The sequence below is a fragment of the Crocuta crocuta genome, unplaced genomic scaffold, assembly GCF_008692635.1.
Source record: "Crocuta crocuta isolate KB4526 unplaced genomic scaffold, BGI_CrCroc_1.0 scaffold142, whole genome shotgun sequence".
Taxonomy (NCBI): Eukaryota; Metazoa; Chordata; class Mammalia; order Carnivora; family Hyaenidae; genus Crocuta; species Crocuta crocuta.
The window spans coordinates 2359484-2365483 of record NW_027528892.1 but is presented as its reverse complement, the minus strand read 5'-3'; positions in this window follow the sequence as shown (position 1 = coordinate 2365483).

The window sequence follows — 6000 nt, the reverse complement described above, 5'->3', positions numbered from 1 at the left end:
TGGCTGACAAAGAGAACTTCCTCATGTCACCTATGTAACTCAGAATTGTATAATATCATTTGGCAACACCATATGACAAGATATTGCACACTTATTGAAATCATGATTATGAACATTTTAATTAACATGGAAAAATACTCCATGGATGAAACACACTAAAACGCAAAATGTAATTAAAAACCAGTTTTGTTTTCAAAATGAAATTATGTCTGTGTATGTGATGCATCAAACACCCTTGAGGATGATCTACATGAAATTACAGGTAAATTTTCATAAACCTAACTTTTTTCCAGATTCCAAAGTGTTAAATGAAGTTATAGTAGGAGTCAAATCATAGAAAGCATTTCACGTACATGACAAAAATCTGAAGGATATAAGTCCAAACTATAAGTCCTGGTTTTCATTTTGAAGTGGGCATTGGTTTCTGGGGGATATTCTTTGTTTTGTGCATACTTGTGTTATTTCAGATATATTTAAGGGTGCCTGGGTGGCTCAGTCAGTTAAGCAGCCGACTTCGGCCCAGGTCATGATCTCGTGATGTGTGAGTTTGAGCCCCGCTTCAGGCTCTGTGCTGACAGCTCAGAGCCTGGAGCCAGTTTTGGATTCTGTGTCTCCCTCTCTGTGCCCCTCCCCTACTCATTCCCTCTTTCCCTCTTTCTCTCTCTCTCTCTCTCTCTGAAAAATAAACATTAAAAATTTGAAAAATACATATAATTTTTCCATTGTATTAAATTGGGATAAAGTACACATAACATAATTTTATCATCTTAACCATTTTAAGTGTGCAGTTCAGTAGTGTTAGGTACATTCACATTGTTGTGCAACCAGCTTCCAGAACTTTTTCATCTTGCAAATTAAAACTCTGTACCCATTAAACATCTCCCCACTCCCCTTCTCACAGCCCCTGGCCCCCACCATCTACTTTCTGCCTCTATGAATCTGACTCCACCAGATACTTCATATAAGTGGATCGAATATTTTTTATCGCAAGTTTGTTTGTGGAGGGCTTTAATTCCCTCTTCAATATCTAAACTTCCTGCAAAAGCAAAATTTTTAGAAGCAAAATGCATGTCCATGGACAAAAGTTTTTAGATGTTACAAGGATATATGATGATAAATGTCTCTTGCCTCCCTGACCCCTGGTGAAACTCTCCAGAGGCAGCCACTGTTAGCAGAATCTTATCTGTCTTTCCAGAAACTTTCATTCCATATACATATACATACGTATATACAAAAATATATAACCTCTCCTGCCATTTATAGAAACGATAGCATGTTCTCCACTGTGCTGTGCACCTTGCTTCCAACCTATTAATACCATTCTTGCCCATGTGGCTGCAGGAAGAGCTGTAGAGTTTTCACTGGAGGAATGCAACATAATGCAGGGTGCCTGGGTGGCGCAGTTGGTTAAACATCAGACTCTTGACCTCAGCTCCGGTCGTGATGTGTGTGTGGGTTCAAACATCGCATCAGGCAGTGGTGGCACAGAGCCTGCTTGGGATTCTGTCTCTCCTTCCCTTTGGCACTCCCAAGCATGCTCTCTCGCTCTTGCTCTCTCTCTCCCTCTCAATAAATAAATACACTTAAAAAACTTTTTTAATTAAAAAAAGCGTACAAAATAGTGCATTTCCCCAGTCCCATCAGTGGACATTAGCTTGTCTCCAATCTTCTATTCTTGGAAATCATGCTCAGCTCTCACTAACCTCATACACAGACCTTTGAGTGCACATGCACATCTCTCAGTAGGATAAATTCCTAGAAGGACTGCAGGGTCAGGAGGCTTCCTAAGTGCTAATGTGGGCAGATATTGCCACTATGCCCTCTGAAGAATTGGTTCCAGTTTATACTCCTGCCAACCATCTATGCGAATACTGGTGGGGAGACCTTTGTAATAATTTTTTTAAAATTTTAAAATGTTTATTTATTTTGGGGGAGGGGAGGGAGACAGAGAGGGAGACACAGAATCCGAAGTAGCTGTCAGCACAGAGCCCAATGCGAGGCTCGAACTCATGAACCACAAGATCATGACCTGAGCCAAAGTTGGGTACTCAACCAACTGAGCCCCCAGGGCACCCCAAGTAATATTCTTAAAGTCTGAGGATGGAAGGGCTGTCATGAAAGGTGAAAAGCTTCCCACCATGAGAGATATGCAAGCAAGGGCTTAATAACTACTTGGTGGGGATGCTGTTTTCCTTATGGCTCCAGAATCATAAGGAAAGTGGGTGAGGTCACTTGAAGAAACTGAAGGTTCCGTAATTAGTGACCCCATCCATACTCTGGGAAGTGTAGTTTGCAACCCATCAAATGCTTACTGACTTATCAGCCTCAACACCTTTGTGCATGAAAAGCTCCATGCCTCTCACTAACTTCCCAGTGTTGAGAAAAATGGCAGGACTTACGTCTGACATGTGCTAAGATATCCCCAGAAACTAACCTTTGCTTTCACGACAGGGTGGGTTAGGTCTTCTAAACTCCAATTTGCTGATGTGGAAACAGGCTCAGTGAGGGGATACAATTGTCCCAAAGCCACACATCTAAGAAGGGGCATCTGGGAATATTTACTTGTAATAGTAACAATAGTAACTATTATTGAGCTCTTACTGTTGTATTGTGTTAATTTTGTTGTATTGATTAATCTAGGTTAAAACGACCATCATGTGGAAGTTACCATTATTGTCCCCATTTTACAGGAGATGAAACTGAGTAATAGTAGTATATGAACACATTTTCCTTGAAAAATAGTAACTTTTCTATTTTATAGTAAAACAAACACCTCATTTATCCATCACCCACGTTTGTCCCCTCTGCCACTATCCAGTGGTATGTTCTTCCAAGCTGGGATTTCCACTGGGTATTATTTAGAGTCTCTGACATGCAAACTCATAAGGGATTCTTATGACCCTATGCGTGGATCTTTCTTTTTTCTCCAAGCTTCTTCACGAAGGGATGAAAGTTCAGAGAGGCAAATGCCCTTGCCATGATCACATGGTCAGAAGAGGATGGATCCCGATTTGTACCCTACTCTGTCTGAGCTCTCCTCATGATATCATGATTTCAAGGGAGTGGAGGACATAATTCTCACTAGGTGAGTGCAAATGTGAGTACTCCACGGAGAATTTCATCCACCAGGACTGAGGGAGGCAGGAGGAGGGGGTTTGTGTGTGGGCTTGGGGAAATCTGTCAAGCATATGGGCAGAAACGAGTGTGTTACTTAATAGACTATATATTGTCTACTGTGTTAGGGGCTGCATAGGATAGAGGTTATCCTGAAGCTGCACACTATGGATTCAGATCCATGTTTTCCATTTACTTGGGCATACTTACTTAACACCTCTCACCCTCTGTTTTCCCACAAAGATGATATAACACAGTTTCAGTGAGTGCCCAGTTATGATGAACGATTCTTATGGAGAAAGAAGTAGAAATTTAGAGAAGTTAAATCAACATCTCTCTGAGTAAGCTCATTTGATCTATGACTTTGGAAATTCTCTCTGTGCTGATGATGCCCAAATATTTATCTCCATTTTGAAGCTCTCATCTAACTCCAGACCTGTAAATCCAACAGTTGCCATGACAACTCAACCTGGTAGTGAGCCCCACAGAGCTCTGAGGGTCATGTCATGGGCTGGTGTGTGAACCCGGTAGATGAAAAGGCTTGAATGTGAATACCTGGCCCACTGTTTACCAGCTGTGTGACTTTGGCGAAGTTATTCCATTTAAGAGTACCAGTTTCCTCTTGACTCTGAGCAAGGCACTTGTATTCTCTGGGCTTAGTTTTCCTTTTTCTTTTCTTTTTTCCTTTTGTTGTATTTATTTATTCCACCTTTAGTAAGGTATAATTGACAAATAAAATCGTATTTATTTAAAGGATAGATGTATGATAAAAACTATAGAAAACTTGAAGGAAATTGAAGAAGACACAAAGAAANGGATAGAATGTGACTATTCAATACAGGTGTATATTGTGAAATGATTACCACAATTAAGTTAATCAACACATTCATCATTATCCACTGTTACATTTGTGAGTATGCATTGTAAAGACACTTAAGAGAGAAGGAGACACAGAATCCAAAGCAGGCTCCAGGCTCTGAGCTGTCAAAACAGAACCTGACATGGGATTGGAACCCACAGACCACGAGATCATGACCTGACCTGAAGCCCCAGATGGTTAACCAACTGAGCCATCCAGGCGCCCCTCTACTTTCTTTTCCTATGAATTTGACTACTCTGGCACCTCATATAAGTGACATCACACAGTACCTGTCACTTAGCACGATGTCTTCAAGATTCATCCATGTTGTAGAAGGTGTCAAATTTTTCTTCCTTGTTAAGGAAGACTAAATTACATTCCATGTATGTACCACATTCTGCTTATTATTCCCTCCCTCCATGTACACTTGTATTGCTCCACTTTCTGGCTATTGTGTATAATACTGTTACGAATATGGACGTGCAGATATCCTTTTCTGCCCCTACTTTCAATGGGCAGCATGTTCTTAGCCTCCACTTTCTACCAGAAAGTCCTCTTCTGTGGCCCTCAGATGCAATATCTCCTCCCAGAACAAGTACAAGTTATGAACATGTGTTTCCATAACTGAAATTATCAACCAAAGGCAGGAACAGTTTACCATTCATCTTTTTTTTATTTATCTATTTTAAGAGAGAGAGAGAGAGAGAGAGAGAGAGAATTCCAAGCAGATTCCATGCTCAGGATGGAGCCCGATGTGAGGCTCGATCTCACAAATGTGGGATCATGACCTGAGCTGATATCAAGAGTCAGACGTTCAACCAACTGAGCCACTCAGGCACCCCTACCACTATCTTTATGCCCCAGGATCCAGAGCAGACATTTGGGAAGAAAGCAGCTAACGCACAATGGCCTGAACTGAGGGTGGCTCTGAGGTTTCTTCTCCCCTTAAGCCTCCACAGAGTATCAGTAAAAGTGTTTTTCACATTAACTCTTCTCCAAATCTGCAGAGACCAGGGGAGGTCTCTGAGGTCCAGAACTCCAATTTAAGCTGGCCTCCCTGCCTCCTTCTCACTGTGAGGATAGTCAGCTCAGCAACGTGAGGCATCCAGAACCACGAAGAGAAACAAGGGTGGAAGGAGGGGATGCCTCATTCAGGACCAGGAACAACTTCTTTCAACATGGACTGAAAAGCAACTCTGCTCCTTGGCATTTCCTCCTCCAGGTAAGAGGAGCTGAACTCACCTGAGCCTCTTCTAAGAGCAGCATCAGCAAGAATGGAGATGTAGTTGAGGAAGCCATCACATGAGGAAACCAAATGTTATTATTAGGGGGTGAAGACAAGGAACAACAGAAAGAGGTCTGGGGGTTTTGTTTTTTTAGTTTTTGTGTTTACTTATCTTTGAGAGACAGCGCAAGAGCGGGAGAGGAAAGAGAAAGAGAGGGAGACAGAATCTCAAGCAGGCTCCAGGCTCTGAGCTGTCAGCACAGAGCCCAACGAGGGGCTCAAAGCCACAAACGCCGAGATCATGACCTGAGCCGAAGTCGGGTGCTCAACTGACAGAGCCACCCGGGCGCCCCAACAGAAGGTTTTCTTTTGTAGACTCTCCAAGGCATACGGTATCAACTTTGAATTCTTTAGAAATGCTAACTAATATAACCCTCAGTGAATAACTTTAGTAGTTATCTACATACTGTATATTAACTTACAAGGCAGATAAATGGATTGTGTGACATTCCTAGAGTTCCACTGCTTGAAAGTTCTTGAACACTTTGAGGCTAAAGCTCAGGTTTATTCGTGCCCATGTAGCCATCACTTTCAGTGCACTGTTTCTTGCACAGAGCCCTTACTTAATAGATAGTTACTGTTAAAGACTTCACCAGCCAAGCGCCTGTCTTCTCATGAGGCAAATTCTGAGTTTCATTTAGAACAACAGGATTCAAACCCACTTCTGTTAAAACTCAAGCTTTAACCACAACACTATGTTGCTCCTCTTCCTACAGTGGAGAAAGTATATAGTTCACGGGAG